Source organism: Adelges cooleyi, unplaced genomic scaffold (assembly GCF_023614345.1).
Source record: "Adelges cooleyi isolate 19-005CV unplaced genomic scaffold, UGA_ACOO_1.1 ACOO_flye_CR_arks_rails_tigmint_CR_PRNA_108, whole genome shotgun sequence".
NCBI lineage: Eukaryota > Metazoa > Arthropoda > Insecta > Hemiptera > Adelgidae > Adelges > Adelges cooleyi.
In genome coordinates this window covers 10,840,858-10,858,462 of record NW_026095761.1, presented here as the reverse complement: position 1 = coordinate 10,858,462, position 17,605 = coordinate 10,840,858, and the positions used below count along the sequence as shown (strand labels likewise).

General features: G+C 32.6%; 1 protein-coding gene across 1 annotated transcript in view; it reads left to right on the top strand.

Annotated features, from left to right (window-relative positions):
* LOC126847387 (3-phosphoinositide-dependent protein kinase 1) overlaps positions 1-17,605 on the top strand; it is a 148,420-nt gene that overhangs the window by 22,486 nt on the left and 108,329 nt on the right. The window contains exon 2 of the mRNA XM_050587566.1: positions 6,848-6,922. The gene's annotated coding sequence lies outside the window, so the exon portion shown is untranslated. The remainder of the gene's footprint in view (positions 1-6,847; positions 6,923-17,605) is intronic.

The window sequence follows — 17,605 nt, the reverse complement described above, 5'->3', positions numbered from 1 at the left end:
ATTCAATTCTCGCAAGCGCTCGCAAATGATTTTGTTATCGCCAAAGCTAAAACATTATTATATTTTGCTATTACCGATAATACCTAATACGTCATTCGCTGTAACGTCATTGCAAAAACAGTTTCAATAAGTACCGAAAGTAGTTTACTTAATTATTACAGTGCTAGTCCTAAGCAAATTCATTTTTATAATTATAAAATATATTAATTTTAGTAATTGTTTTTTCTCCTCTGTATTATGCTCACACGAGTCAAATAAAATGAACATTAAAATGTATAAATTACCAATACAAACGGGCATTAGATAATTAAAAAGAAACACTCGACTTAAAAGCGTCTTCCAGAGGTAGCAAAGTGTTAAACAAATGTTTTCCAGTGAATTTATTTCATTGTGTATTCATCTCGGTCGCTGACAGGCTGACACGGACATTTCCATTTCCTATTATTTATGCGAGTAAACCATTTAAAGACTCTGCCTTAATTATCCGAAACTCGAGTCAAAGAATTTTACTTTTGAAACAAACGAGTAAAAGTGTATTTGTAGGAACTGTCAGCACTTAGCTATATTGTACTGTGTGTTTATTTCATCCGGAAACTCCGATAAACCGTAGTACTGCACATAACATAATAATTATGTTATTATTTCGAAAATAAATAGCTCATTGGCATTAACAATTAAAAATAATTTACCTATTTTTGATAAGTTGAATTTTGTTAATCGAAAAATTGCAATACATTTTTATAATTTCAGTAATTTTTTATCTACATTAGAATGCACTAAAATTTGTCGCACGACTATTTTATTAGATTACAGAAATTAAGTATGCAAACAATCAAAGTGTCCATGATTAAACATAATATACTCATATATATATATATATGCAATATTATTCTTTGGACAATTTTAACGTAGGGTCATGTCTCCGTCCTCTGACTTATCTCTTTAATTTTGTTTTTCGTGCCAAAAAAAAAATAATTACAGCAATAAAATTGTTTTTTTTTGTAATGTTCCTTGAAAGTGCAGTTCAGTATTATCTCGTTAATTAGTCACTCGTTATTTTACTTTCCGTTAACACAAATGGTGTTAAATTATACACATAGTTCAATAATTGTGTTTAAAATCTCTTCTTTTACAGTTTGAGATCCAAGGATTGGTTTGCAGCAATTTTTTCATATGCCTCTCTATTGTTGGCCATTCTCTTTATTTATTGATTTTAATTTACATAATTGTAAATGGATTTAATGGTGAATGATTTAAACAAAATAATAACATAATTTATACCGTTTCTTTCGCTAAATGTTATTGATTTGAATAATTATAAATGTGCCATGTGTAATGTTATAATATTATTTTCATCTTACTTGGACTTAGATAAAGTATGAAGGGTCCGTGACATTTACAGTGCAATTATATACATGTCCCGTAATCGCGGGTTGTCGGGATTAAAATAATGATGCAATAATTGACCAGAACATTGTATGGAGTGCAAATGATTTAAGTGAAGTGAATAAATTATAAACATTTCTGATATCATTATCTATATTGTTGTGGTATGAACATAAAATACATACATACGCTGTACAGAATTGATACAACAACGGGAAGTCGTGTATACAACATTAAGAGGACGCCCTTATTTCCAAGGAGTAATAAGTATAAGCAACTTATCGTAAAATCTGAATTTAAAGCTTCAACTATAGTAATGAGAATTGTTTATTGATTACCATTTTTTTTTTGTCATACCATCACAGTCATATTTTTAGGATAAATTCCATTTTTTTTTTGTCCCATTTAAACTGCTTTACGAGGGAAAAACTTTGAGGTCAATGTTCACAGTAAACCGACTGATGTCGATGGGAGCAAAATATTTCAAATCGAATGCTTTCATGTTGCTCATTTTCAACTGGGGCGATATTTCCGTGTGAAAAATCGTCCTTGGAGATCTTGTATTTTTGGTTTAACCCAACGTGAATACCGAAAAGATAACACAAACATAATTATTTCGATAATGATGTCATAATGTATATTTCATAATAATAATAATATGTATCGACAAGCGGCCCAGAGATAAACGATAATTTGGACGCACAGACAAATGTTACGGAAGAGATGATAATGTTTTGTGTGTTATGCACAATGTCCAAAACGAGCCGCGGGTTATCTTTATTATACTCGGATGGTCGACGCAGATGTTGGATTTTTGATAAGGTTTTACAAGGCACATTTTTCGAACACCGTACCACCCGTTTTGACGGTCCGATTTGAATAATGAATTTAAATCTATTCCGCGGTCTAACGGTTATTGGACCGGCCTTGTTTATGCCGTTTAGCGTTTAGCACAGGAATGTGTTGGAAATGGTGAATTTTTAACGATTGCCGGACAGAGACTCCGCCGGCTCCGGTCAGCAGACGGCGGCGGTGGCGGCAATATTATTATGTAGTGCCCTGTGCCTATATTATAGTCCTGGCGCGTTGTTTCCGATCAATGGAAGCCGTGTTCTGTGTGCCGGAGGTGATGCAAAGAGACTTGGGTATACTTGTTGTGCACTCGGCTGAGGCTGCGGCGGTGTTGCGTGTACTGTAACAAAAGAAGGGAGCGCGGGTTTTTTTTGTTGTATTTGATTTTTTTTTTTTTTTACTATTAAAAATACGTGCAGGTAAAAAGTGGAACGCCCCTGTGGCCAAGCGTGGCGGGAGAGGGAAAATATGCGAGCGATTCCCACGAAGCGCCGGCTCATTCACCTGTCCGGGGCCCGGGATAACTCTGCGGCTCTCCCCTTCCCCGATCCCGCCTTCGGATGGTCTTAGCCGTTGCCGGGAGAACAATAACAATAATATTGTTATACCGGAGATTGCCGGAGGCCGTGTACGGCGGCGGGAGAGAGCAGACCGGCCACACTCGGGAACCGCGTGGTGTTGTTTTTTTTTTTTGGCGGGCTCTGCCTGGTGTCTAGCTCGTGTTGGTGTGTGTGTGTGACGAGAACAAATCTTAGGCCAACACGTCTTGCGCGTCGTTTTACTTTTGCTTTTGTACGGCGCACAATCGTAAACTATTGTTGGTAGCGGAGTAATTTTATATTATTATATTATTATAATACACTACCCACACACGGCAATGCCCGTTCCCATTTTAATATCGTAAGATTTTTACAATCATTATTATTGCTTAGAAACGGACAGCAGAGTACACGCAGGCGGGGATTAGCGAAATTTAACCAATAACAATTAACAACTGAACCAAATCGCATAACGTGTAATGATATTATTTTAACGAATTATATTGTTTATTCAATCATTTTCAAACAACAGTATTCATCATTGTGGCGTAGCTGTAACAGGGCTTTAATGTTGCCGTTATGAGACGGTTAAATTACAATTAAATAAACACAGTACCGTTGCTCAAATAAAAAATTATTCGCATAATTAACATATAACGAGAAGTTACCTAACTTATTTTTTAAGTGCTACTATTATGATAACATATTTGCGTAACCTAAGTTAGGTAACTTAAAACGTTCAAAATGTATTATTACAAACAACGTCATTCGAATAAACGATTATTTGTTCTATCCAATAAAATAAAATTACATTGAAATAAAATAATCAATTAAACAATGCTAAACTCTGAACGCAATCTTCGTTTAAACTGTACTTGTAAAAAAATGTAAATATTAATTTTTAGTAACAAAAAAATGTTCTACATTTTTTGCATTTATTGTTTAATTTTTGCCCTGCGATTAGCGAACAATATCGTTTTTTTCCCAGTAAACCTACCTACATCCGCTAAAATGTTTGATAGTGTCTCTACACTAAAAAATCATTCAAAATATTATAAATATGATTATTAAATATATTGTAAAATGAATAATATGAACCCGTCTATAAAAATATATTTAAAACAGTTAGTTTAAAAGTTAATGTTTTTATTAAGAAACAAAAATTGTTTACATAGTTAATTTTTTGTTTTTTTAAACACAAAAACTAATCAAATTTCAACCCTCGCAACTTGGAACCAATAAAAGTCTCTTACACCAAAATGTTTGCCACGTGTTCTATGTACATCAAAGTTTTATAATAATAATTAAATTGCAAAATTTGTTATCCAGAAACACCGGCGTCAAGTAAGTTATACGCTACTAAAGTGTGTGATTTTTGGTAAAATCCATAAGTTCAAGGCCATATACTAAGGTTACATACATAAATAATCAATTTATTTTAATTTTAAAAAGTACACTTCGGATACAAACAAACAATGGATGTCTTACACTGATAGGCACCGCTGTAATTTATACATAATTTTACCAGTATTGTATGATCTGGCTAAAAAAAAAAATTGAAAGAATTTAGACTTTTCTAGTGTGACCCTTGCAGTTATTGCCTTTTGAATGTAATAAAATTAAAACTATTGCTAATTTGTACACGGAATCTAAAATATTATTAATGTACCTACTATACTAGGAATCTTAATTATTATACCTATAATGAAATACTTATTAGAGTTTCTTACAATAATTGGTTTTACTGTAAGCGAGTCGGCTTCTCTCGAAATGCAAATAATTTACCTCATAGTCTAGTTAAAATTATACTTTCGCTTAAATTTTCTCTACTTATTCCAAGTATAAATCAGGTTTTGGATAAACGTTTTTAGTTGCTTATGAAAATTGCGCCTGTAAGCCACCTTAGTAAAAATAGGTGGTATAGCGTCTTCCTACATTTTCATACATTTTTAAAGGACTGACTAACGCGAAATGTAGACCTGAACAGTGTTTTTCTTTCGTCTTTAGTGAAATTTTAAAAATAACACTGCATTACTCGGCAAAGCAATAAATAACATCTTCTTATCCGAGTTGAAAATGGATTACCGAGTGTAATGTCCTCGAAATGAAGAAAGTCTAGGAGAAGTGACACTGTAAGAAAGATAAAGTGTGTAAATCGTTTAACGCCGACAAAAGGGTGTGGGTGGTTCCGGTTAAATTCTTCATCTGTACAATAGTTGACGTGTGGACGGAAAATTAATTAAACAAAAAAATAAATAACACTTTTTGAGATTACTATGAAAATAAAACGAATTAAAAATGTTACGGATATTAAGTCTTAAGCGACGTGATGAGTATTCGCAAGGAAACGGTAGTCGAGACAAATGTCCTATGGAAATGCGATTTGGACCATTTCCAAAACATGACAAGCAATAGGTCAGTGATAGTAGCTCACTTGTTATTATATTAATTAAATCGTATAACAACTATTTAAAGGATATATAATAATATAAGTATATTAACAGAAGCGCCAGAACAAACGTAATTAATAATATTAACATATATTTGATTAATATAGAATATTATGTTATTAGTAGGAACTAAAATACCCTTGCAACGAACTCATATGTGACTTTGTGTCTTGTAAGCTCAATCAAAATAACATAATATTATAGTATGTTAATATGTATTATACCATTACAGATATACTTGCCCGTTCTTTTCGGGTACCATGTTTTTTTTTTTGAAATACTTACAGTAGACTTATTAAAAAAACTATATTCTATATGTCTAGGTTTTTTTTTAAAATAATTAAAGCCTGTGTTGGTTTATCTGTCAGTAATGAAATGAAATTAGTAAGTATTTTGTATAAATAATGGTCCTCTTATGAAACCACGAATAAAATTTTAACTGTATAGATCAATTAACATTTAAATCTATAGCATAAGGACTTTTTTTTTAAATTTGTTAGGTAATCAAATAATTTTAGTACCATAAACACAGTTGTAGTGACTGTAATCCTTTCCCTATGCTAAATTTGGTATAATTGAATTTATATTTCCAAATGAGAATTACAACAATTATCATTAAAATAACTATAATGATTATTATTTGTATTTAAAAACTCGATTTATATTACACTCAAAATACAAGTTTTTTAATTATTTTGCGTTTAATTTGAACTCTGGACGTAATTGTTTTTAACGCCTTATCGATTGTATCGCACAGTTTAACAATTTGTTTAATTTAAATCTAGTTCTAAAAATATCTTAAATTCCTATGAATGTGATAAAGTGTCATGAAACATTACTTTGATTGTACTCTGAAAGAACATTGAACCCTTTCTAATGATATATATTTCCAAGAACTTACTTAAATTGTATTTTGCCTTCTCGAGCCAGAAATTATAATTTTTTTTTGAGAAAAATCTAACCAAGCTAATGAGTGACATCTCCAAAAATATTACAATACGTGCGTTTGTACAGCTAATTACTTATTCTTACAGTTCGTCGAAATACATTAATATTCATAATAAAATTTAAAAAAGTGTTCGTTATTTTTTTCCGAAAATCTGGAAACATTCTCTCCTTTCGGTAATAACTTGTTGAAGAACTCTATCAACTATGTCATGCCTTCGTTCCTAATTACCTTAAATACTTCTACTGGCACTCAATTTGGTCCTGCAGTTTTACTCTTAAATATTTTTCTTCACTGCATATCGCATTCATTCAATACTCTGCCTTCAATAAAAAAAAACAGTTAAAAAATAAAAATCGTTTCACACTTTAAAGTTTACAATTTAAAGTTCATATTTTTTCAAATCTTCTTCAAAGTCTTCTTGCATTATTCACATTTTCGCAATATTCCCTTATTTTTTTTTTTTACTTTAAGATAAGGTTATCGACAAAAATAAAATATTTTTTGTTAATTATCTGCATGATGATTTATGTACACATAAAAATATAAATAGAAATATATCATTACTACATGACTAATATGTAGTTGTTTACAACTACATATTGTGTCGTTTGTTGAGTTATTTGTTTATCAAATATTTCACTATACAAAAATAATTTTGTCATTTGTTTTAGATTATGACTTATTTGTGTAAAAGGGAAACTGAACAACGAGGAATTATCTATTTGCGTTCAAATCAGATGCCCGTGGTAAGTGTTTTTAGTTATTTGTTTGCTTTTTATATTCGCAATCAACACCTTCGACAATATAAAGCCTGTATAATAATTCTGTTAAAATAGAAGTATGATTGCCTAACTAAAATATTTTTAGCTATTTTTTTTAATCGTTGTTTTTATCAATTATTTTTTATGAAAAAAACTAGAATATTATACACTTTTTTTATTTATTTTTTAAATTATTGTTATCACATTTTGTTGTATACAATTTCTTATTTCAAACCACAGATATATATAATAAACTAGATTGCTAACTAGCGATAAGAATTGAAGCCGACGGTCCGCCATTCTGGTGGGATTTATGTGTGTTATCAATGCATATAATATATATCTGTATATATTATTCTATCAATATTGTATATATATGTGATAGTTATAAACATATATTATTCTCGCGTGATAAGGTTCTAATTCCCACCGAAATGGCGGAAAGTGGCTGCTTCAAACTTCTCTATTGGTGGCATGTACAGGTAACAATCTAGTCTATTATATATATCTATGTTTCAAACGAACTAAAACAACCATTTCACAAATGTTTAACTCCGTAAAAATGATTGTAGCCAGGAACGTTCCCTCCCTTAAACTGTGCTTATGCAGGGGGCCACAAATCTAACGTTTCCAATAACAGATTGTAGTCCAAATTTTATAATAAAACAGTGTATGTAAAACGGGAGTGACAAGTTCTATTATGAGTGATTTGTTTGCGGACAATATAATATAAATTGCCTTCTAAAAAAAACCAATGAGCAGAGTTGGTCAAAATTTGAGCAAGATAATGAATACTGGATGATTAGACAAATAATAGATCATTTTTTTATTCGTGAATAACGTCATTTGTAAATCAATTAATAAAAGATAATTATTTTATTTATTATTTATAGATCTTATATAACTTTTTGGTTACGAATAAAAAAAAAAAATATATATATATATATATTTTATTGGTTGTAATTTTCTTCATTAGAATATCACAATAAATCTCTCTACAGGACAAATTTTTATATTTTTTCTCTCTCCATAAAACCTAGTTTGATCGTATTTCAAGTAAAAAACCCCCATTAACGTACATGTATTATTACTATACTCATAAGTATGCACTATAGTTTATAGCTCTGAATAAGATTTTGCGAAAAACTACGCCTTAATAAATAAGTAGCGCGACGTGGTATTAATATTTTTCTACCCAGACGGTATTTTTTCCGGAATTAAAGACCAACTATAACGATTTATTTTTTCTTATTCATACAAATCCGCATACGTTATAAATGCATGATCTATTCGAGTGTACGTGGAATGGGAAATATGTTAAGCGTGGTCGTACAGCAGCTGTACTGTGTCGTTTGCCGGCAATGGGCGTCGTCGTCACTTAGCCGCAGCGTAGATAAGCCGGTCGCGGTAGTGTCAGGCGGAGGCGCTTCACCGTCGGACCCGACACATCAGCGGTGCCACGAAGCGCCATCATCCGGTCTCTTGGCACATTTCTGGAAAACATAACAACGATAACGTTAATGCGTACCATCTTCTTCGACACGTGACTACGGTGGTGTCGTATGTCGTTCATGGGATATGCCTTACATTACGGGGGGAGGAGGGGGAATGTTTTTAATGTCGGGGAGACGGAAGCCCCCGAGTGATATTAATAGGCGAACGTGCCGTGTAAAACGTGTACAAACAGCTATATAATAATAATTATAAAACATATTATTATTATTATCGTTATCGTTGCTGTTGTGTAAAATGCAACGACAATCGTTGGTCCCGGAATTAGCCGAAACGCCGCGTTCAATGCAAATTAGTTGTTTTGGACTTTTATAGAGTATCCGGTATTATTTTCTCGTCACGACCGCTGGTGTATTAACATTTACCGTAACAACAAACGGTCCGACTGGTCTATGCAAATCCTGGATAGTGGAAAATGGAAATACATAGGTTGTAAAGGTTAGGTAGGTTTTTGATGCAAAATATTATTCCCTCTTTCGGACGTTTTTGGCGCACAACTATCGTTACTGCGATAATATAAATATAATCAATTACGACTTGGGTAAACTAACATCATCCAAATACCGTGTGTCTAGGAGCTATTTTAAATTTGCAAACTAGTTATTTTTCTTATTGTGTATATTTGATAAAACATGACTATTGTACAAGCCACTTTATGGTGTAACTCTTAAGCGGTATTTAAAATTTGTATTTTTTAGGAACAGCCAACGACTTTTTATATGGAATCTAAAAGACCGACTTTTTATTTAGCTAATAAAAACCTATTTAGATTAATTATAAAAACATTAAAAAAGTAAAACTATAAATTTTATAAATTTTATAGCACAATTTTAATAACAAAAATTAAAAATTGGTATCAGTTTGATTTAAAATCAGTTTTATTTAAAATTCGGCTCTTTCCGTTGCCTTATGATTTAAAATATATTTCGATCTTATTATTTTTTACGCTAATTTATATTAACTTTAGAATAACATTTTTCCTGTAACTATTTGTAATACTAATTATAGTTGTTTTGAAAGACACTAAACCTAGTAAAAAGGCCTTTGGTCTATTTCGATGTCTTTATTGATATAGAAATCGGACTATCCTAAGCAATTATTATTGTGTATGGCTATTAGTGAAACGTTTAACGTAAATAAATAGAAGGCATCCGTTCAAATATTCTAAATAATTCCTATCTGTTTTGTGTGGAACATAATTTGAGAATTTATTTAAATAAATGGAAATATAATAACTATATTAATATGATAATTAAAAAAAAACTACTATTATAATAAAGTCACTATGGTTTTTATTACTCGAGGTTAAAAAAAATAATACAATTTGTTTTTATTATTATATTTCTGTTGAATAAAATGTGTGTATAGCGGATTACCGATGGTCCACAAGGTTAGGCGTCAGGTCATATTATATTTATTTTACATATTATTTGATATTGAGTCACCTTGTGCCTTATTAACATTTTTTACTCTGAATTTGATCATTATGGGAAATATTTCCATAGTAGAATTATTAGATTGTGTAACTACTTATAATATATGTATTGCATAACATCAGGTGGTAAATGTCACAATGATTGTATTCATTCTTAATAGCCACTTGGAAGTTTTTTTTGGTCTTCAAAATATATAATAAACGATTAAATTATTACTGTTAACTTACTAACAAACTAAAAACCTCTATCGAATAAAATATTAATAATTAATGAGTAACTTTGACTATTTTCTTTTCTTTTTTTGAACCTATTGAACTGTAATGTTTTTTGCCATGTGTGTTTAAAAATAATATAATTACATATTGGCTGACGTTATGTAGATTTTAGATAATGATATCTAATATTGCGGAAGCATGTACCCCTGAACAATACCACCAAAAATATGGTATTGATAAAATTGCTGACGTACTTGGACAATGGATTAAATATAACAATCTTGATAACCGGATACACAGGCTGGATATCCTCCTTAAGGAACAGGGAACACAGGGATAGTGCGTAGGAGTGAGTGACGTCAACGGGTATGTGTCATTCACAATAATTCTCTAATGGACTCTAAAAAATAAATGTGTGTTAAAAATAACACAATACAATATTTTTCATAAACCGTAAACTGCTAACAGGTTAAAAAATAAATTACCGTTTTCCCTCATCGTCAAACACTATAATATTCTTAATTTTTATATCATTACTCTTAGTAACGTTGGTAAAAATTTGCGATTTCCTTAAAAATCTGTGTAAAATTTGGTATAATTCTCATTATACATTTTTTTAAATTTTGTCCCGAGAGCAGTGCTGGTAAAAGATTTGCGAAGCTCTAGGTCGACCAAAATCAAGGAACTTAAAATTGTATTTAAAAAACAACTTGTACAGCTTTGCGCCGTATTTTAGGTTAGGTAAGGTTTGATTAGTGCATATCACATACATAAAACTAAAGTTAAAATAGTCTTTGAAGGCTATATTATTCACAGTTGCGTCTATTTTTTTTAGACACATTGAACTTTGCTACAAATTTATTTGTTATGATTTTTTTTTTTGACGTCCTTAATTAATAACTTAATCAACCAAGAAAAACGGGAAGCTTTAGTTTTCGCCGAAAATTTACATTGGCCCTTTTAGTCCCAAGGTAAAGACACATATAATAGTCCATTGTTTTTCAAAGATTATAACACAATAATACATTTGTGCGTCATTAGCAAAATCTGTCGAAATTAACTCGATAACATTTGTTGGCAATCGTTTAGTGTACATTGTTTGTCTGCTAAATGAATAGGGCGCATTAGCACGTGCGATTCAGCCGTTAGCACAGGCTTCATAATCGATGGCACCCGCTGTCATTGGCTTATGAATCATAATTCATAAGTTATGATATTTCTCAACAGCCAACGTGTGATCTCGCAGTCTGATGGTAATAATACACTCGCGTTGTACTCACCGATTAGGTGCATAATGTTAATGTCTATATTATTATATAGGTCGAATGACAAACAATATCGTGTTGTTTTGTTTTTCTAGTTCCTAATACGTCTGACTTTGAGACCAAGGCTGTATGGATAGAGATAGTATCATAAATACGGCCAAATACGAAACAACCTAGCTGGAGATGCATTTTTTTCTTTGTACACAATTTATTCTGTACTACGCATGAAGAAAATGAACATCAGTTATTTTTATTTTATAGAAAATTATGTTCCTTAGGTATTTGTTAATTATACTACTTACAGGAGACTTACCCGCAAATTTTAAGTGCGACAAATGGTTTTTGCACAAAATATAATTGTTTTATTCCCAAAACTATTAGAATTCGGCACCGATCGAGCCCTATTGTTTATTACCCACCTATTAATATAATGAACGCGCAATTACCCAACCAACCAAACATTGACTATTAACGTTAATCATTCCTAGATAATACGACATAGTAACAATTGACACTTGACCTGGATGAACGATAATGTCAGATAAATCCACAGGGAAATTAGGATTTACGTGTGCTAAGACTTAATGTTCAAATATGTCGACTAATTATTAAACAATTAAAATTTAATTTAATGCACTGTTTGAAAGATACAATTAATATTTAAAAACTATAAATATGTATCAAACGTTTTAATTATTAATTGATACAACATATTTATTTTTAAATAAGATATTTTTTTTGTTTCGGCCATTCCTTACTCATACATATCTTATCCGGGCACTTTTTTTTTTTTTGGACATTTTACATTATAATGTATCCAATGGCGTAGCTACCGTGGGTGCAGGAGGGCAGCTGCCCCTGGGCGCAAAAAAAAATGTCTTGCTCCTGGTGGGCACTTTAGTCACTAGTTACGTCACCGGTTGTATCTGTACACTATTATTATATTTTGTCGTATATCTATGTATAACATAATATAATACTAAATATAGTCCATCACAAAATGGCCGTCACTATTTTGTTTACATTGAAAGTGACCCTTCTGCTTTCATCTAATCTGTGCAATAATGACGTCACCATTGTCGAGTATAAGAAAATTAGGACGTACACCGAGGCCGCCGAGTCCGATCGATCTCGGGCACTCGGTACGGCCAACTATCTATTCTTCTGACTTCGCTAAGCTTTTTAAGGAAACCGCGCCGACTACGTTTCAAGTCGTATACAATAGTTCCAACACAGACAACGGCAACAAGAGAACGTATATTATAGGCCCGCAATGTCTGTCGTTAGCCGTTTTAAGGTCACCCTCGTGTGAGGTTTTTTTACCCGCCGACTTTTTCCTCGACGTCACGTCCATTGTCGTTTAAGGTTATGATTCGATTGTACTTTTTTTTTTGTTTTCGCTATACTCACACGGACGGTACGTTTAAAAAAAACGTTCCTGTTTACTTACTCCGTCCGACGCCTATTGTGTCGACTCAAGCCGACTCAAGGGCAAAAACGCATGGGAACTTTTTATATCAACGTTAGAAAATGTTGCTTCCTATATTGTATGTATATATGTTTGCTCGCTCAAACCGAAAACATACCACGGGGCAACCGCGGTGTTTAGGAGTGTCTACAACAAGAAACCAGATTTGTTCATCGTGATTTGCAGAAACTGAATCCCTTTTGATAATATTCCAAGTCGTGGTGGGTACGGCGCTTGCAGTGTAGCGTGATATCATTATGAATCTCCTAATTAAGTCGCACCGGACTTGACGTTCCATGCGACGTAGCCGCCGGTGATTTACATACATTTTAATGATGCTTTGTGCCTTTATCTGTTATCAGCTGCGTAATTTCATTTGGCGGTGACCCGCGGTAGTTGTCTTTGGGTTTTGAACGTCGCACAAAGACAATATAATATTGTCTGTAAATTGGCAATGAGGGGAGACATTAATCACACTCGTCGAAGGAAAAAAAACACAAAAAAGACCTTCACGATTGCTATCGAATTTTTTCGTGTCGTTCGTTGTTTTTGTTCACATCCAAAATCGGTTGTTTGTCGCCGCCGCCGCCTCGTGTATATAATGGACAGGTTCCAAAATGCTCCGCCGCCAAGGAATGAAAACTTAGACGATATCGTAATCGTATTCATTGTGTACGCCTTGTTTTCCTTTGTTCTAGTTTCTATTTTTTTTTCTTGATGATTTACATAATATTACATAACAGGCGGGCGGTTTATGGAATTAGGTTGTTAAGGTGAAGAGCAAAATGTAAATTTTCAATAGCCCGCCGAGTATTGTACAGGAATTTTCTAAACATTCAAATATATTCATAGGATACCGCATAAATAATCAATACACTACGATCGGAATGGACTGTCTGAGTTATTGTTGTAAAGCAGGTATTTTTCTATGATATAAATAGTAATGTAACATAACATATTTATGTTATGTTGGTATAATTATTTTAAAAACTAATAAGATGTTTTTATTAATTATGTAGGAAATAATAAATAATAATGTATTTATTTTTATTTTCGCTGCATACATTATTACCATTTTTCATAATATTTTTGTTGTTTATATGTGTGTATTAGATAACACATAAACATAATATTATAGATTGTAACTTAATTGATTATGATATCAATATTAATTTATTTACAGTTCTGTTAGCTGCAAAACAACTTTCCAGATCAGATAAAGTATGATAGGATGTTAATGTTTTTTCAGAAATATTTTACATTGAGTTTACACTACAAACATTATGTTTTAATTTTTAAATTGACCTTTCTGTAAAAGTCATTATCCACGTTTTTTTTTACAGTTATTAACACACAGTCGTGGTACACAATATGTTTTCTCAAACATTTAGCAAAAAATATTGTTTATTACTATAACTGTTGCCAACCCATTTTCCCATTTTATTTTTGTGGTTCCTGCGAGATTTCAGCCTACTCAATTTATTTTAAATTTATCTCTGAACGAAACTCTATTTAATTATTTTAAAAAAAATTGTCTACGATTATTATTTAGCCAATACGGTATATCCTATCTTATATATATAAAACACAATGCTTTTTAATAGTCGCCTAACTACACGAGTAAAGACTGCGACAAGAATGATCAAAGACAACTACGCGCACCATTTGGTTTTTGGACAATAACCCTTTTTTGTATATTTATTTTGTTTTTAAAATTCAGTTCAATTCAATTACGACAAAAAGGTATTTATAGTTTTGTGCGTTCTAAACAGTTCTGTTAAAAATATTATAAGAAAGGAAAAACGCGCAGTTATTTAATTAAATACAATACCGTCGCCAATAAAACAAAGTACATTATTATTCGCTTTGACATGCCATAAACAACCTGTACCCGAACTCGACGTAGTAAAATATTGACCACGAACAAATATAATTAAAAACAACAAAATATCGCCGTTACGCACACTATACTCACGTGCTTTGGTCGGTTTTCGATGGTTCGACAGAATTATTATACACCTATGGAAAATAAATTCACCGAGGGTTAATAAACGTCGCCGTTATTCCCGTTGCATTATGACGCTGGCACAAGCAAATTATATAACAGACATTTATTATAGTCGGCCCCCAAAAATGATTTACAGGTTTGCCGAACGCATTGCGAACGAGCACGGGTATAATTATTTTTACTTGAAATTCGTCGTAGAAAAATATTGACTATAATTCAACACCCCCCCAACAAATTTGGTCGTATCTCACTTACTATCAGGGCGAATCAGGGCCTGCGTGTGCTTACTCTGGGCATGGATGTTATTCCGTTGCACGTGCACAGCAAGTGCATCGCACGGGCCGGTCGTTTATTTATATTTTCGCAGCTGCGAGGTGTGAACCCAACCACAAGCGACATAATCGAATTTATCTAACGTGCCGGATCAACCTAGATCGTGATTCGTGGGCCGTTTTTGTAATGTTGTTGTTGTTGCTGTTGTTGGTAAACAAATTCGGCCTTGACACACAACCGTGCGATTGTAAACAACAGCTATACTATAATAGTCGGTGGAGAAAAAAAAATAATGTACCGTTACTGAAATTCCCGAGTTTCGCAACCGCTTGTACAGATAGATAGGTAGGTACGTTATTCTGGCGGCGGCCGCCGTGCGCAGGTACACAGCAAAACACTAGTGTACCAACTGCATAATATATAAAAAATAATTAACGTTATCTTTGCATTTATAATAATATAATATGTGGCGTGTCACACGAGCCGAATCACTAGCTCTCACAACCCACGGTTCACGGGTTGGCTGCGTATCCGCAATAACCTAGTTTCGGTCTTGGATGTAAACAATCAATAGTATTGGAAACGGAGCCAACACGGTATTCGACCCGGTAATAAAAACTAGATAATCGATTTTCGACCGTGAGCCGTCTCCGGAAAATAAAACACATATGTTATATAAAATTATGTAGATATAATAAAATATTTATTTATTTTACAACTTGCGGAGCAGTGAGTCCAGTATTTGACAAAAATACATTACATTAAACTTAAATATACAGTTAAAACGGCTAGCTAATATACATTTTTTAACTAAACTACGACAAAAATTAAAAATAATAAATGTATTAATTAAGTTTACAAAAAGGAAAAAGAAGCGTCCGTGTTGACAGTACTCATAACACGGTTTGGGGGAATTTCAGGAAGTATTTTGTAAAAGAATATGAAGAATAAGAAACTGCAAGGAAGACCGAGTGAAACGTGCAGGGGTTTATTTGCAATAGGAAATAAGGGAAATCAATTTTCCCGGACAGGAGACAGTTTATCTTATGTTCAGACAAGGTAAGAGGGTTAAGACAATTTTGGACGGGAGAGTAATCATGATGAGGAAGACAACGGATGCGAAGATGAAATGCTGCCAGACGTAGAAAGCGCCTCTGGACTCGTTCGATCATGGCTCGGGCCCCAGATGCGGCAGGGTCCCAGAGGACAGAACTATTGTCAAGAATGGGACGCACGAGTGCACAGTACAAGGGTTTGAGAAGAGAAGCATGGCGAAACTCAAGAGACGTACGAATTAAAAAACCGAGAAGTTTAAACGCATTGCAGCATATTTTCCGATGTGTTTTAGAGAACAAAGTGTACCGGTGAGGGTAATCACGTAGGGTAGGTACCGAGTCACTAGAGGATATAAAAGTAATGCAATGGATTGAATAGTAGATTCAATGTGGGAACGAACACGGGAAAAAACCATGGCAGATCACTTGGAGATGTTAAAGAAAAGTAGACTCACCCCAATAGTAACTAAATGTAAATAGTGTATAAGAAACTAATGTTAGGTCATTTATAAACAAAAAATATATAAAAAAGAAATTATTTTTCAGCTCCTATAATAAATAGTAATGAATTATAATATATTATCATGCCCTTCAGATAGTCATACAGACTCAATTGCCTATGAGAAAAATAGACATATTAGTCATGGAAAAAATCTGGATATCAGTCCGTATTATGTCTGCAAAAAAGAGCATTTTTTAATGTATGAGCACAGCTCATGGTTTCTAATGAAAGTGTTTAGAATGCACTTTTATACTTCGAGATATTAGTACAAATTAACGTCAACAAAAAAACCCACAATAACCATATAATATTATACTCAATCTATATACTATAATTATTACCGTCAGGTTTTTTATAAGCAATGATGTCGATAAATGAAAATTTTCAAATCGTTGTACCTAAATCAAACTCCCTCCAAGAGAGGAAGGGTGTTTTCCTGTATTCAATTACTCGAATAAAACAAAAGCAGTATAAAATACTAAAGATAAAACCTTGATTGCATCTAAATGCTTCCTATGTCAATTATTGTCAAATATTGCCTGTCGTTTGCCTGGCTGTTTATAAAAATAGCCCATTCCGTCCCTCTTAATAATGAGCAATTATTTTCCATGTTTGGATGAATGAACAATAAAAGAAAACACTGATAAATTACTTATTAAGCAATAATTATAAGCGCCGCTGTTATCGGTAATTATTATTATTGTCGAATTAATATTTTTTTTTTACAGGAACGATGATAAGTACTTGGCGTAGAAAACACAAAACACACGATCCCGATCAAGATTTTATTAAAAAAAAAAAAATAACACTAATGATTGGTCGATTGACCTTGGCCCTTGCTCATGTTCGCTATCGTAATAATAAATAATTAAATAAATTATGTAATCAATGTCGTTTGACGAATTTGCGTACCACCGCAGCTTGCCGTCGACTT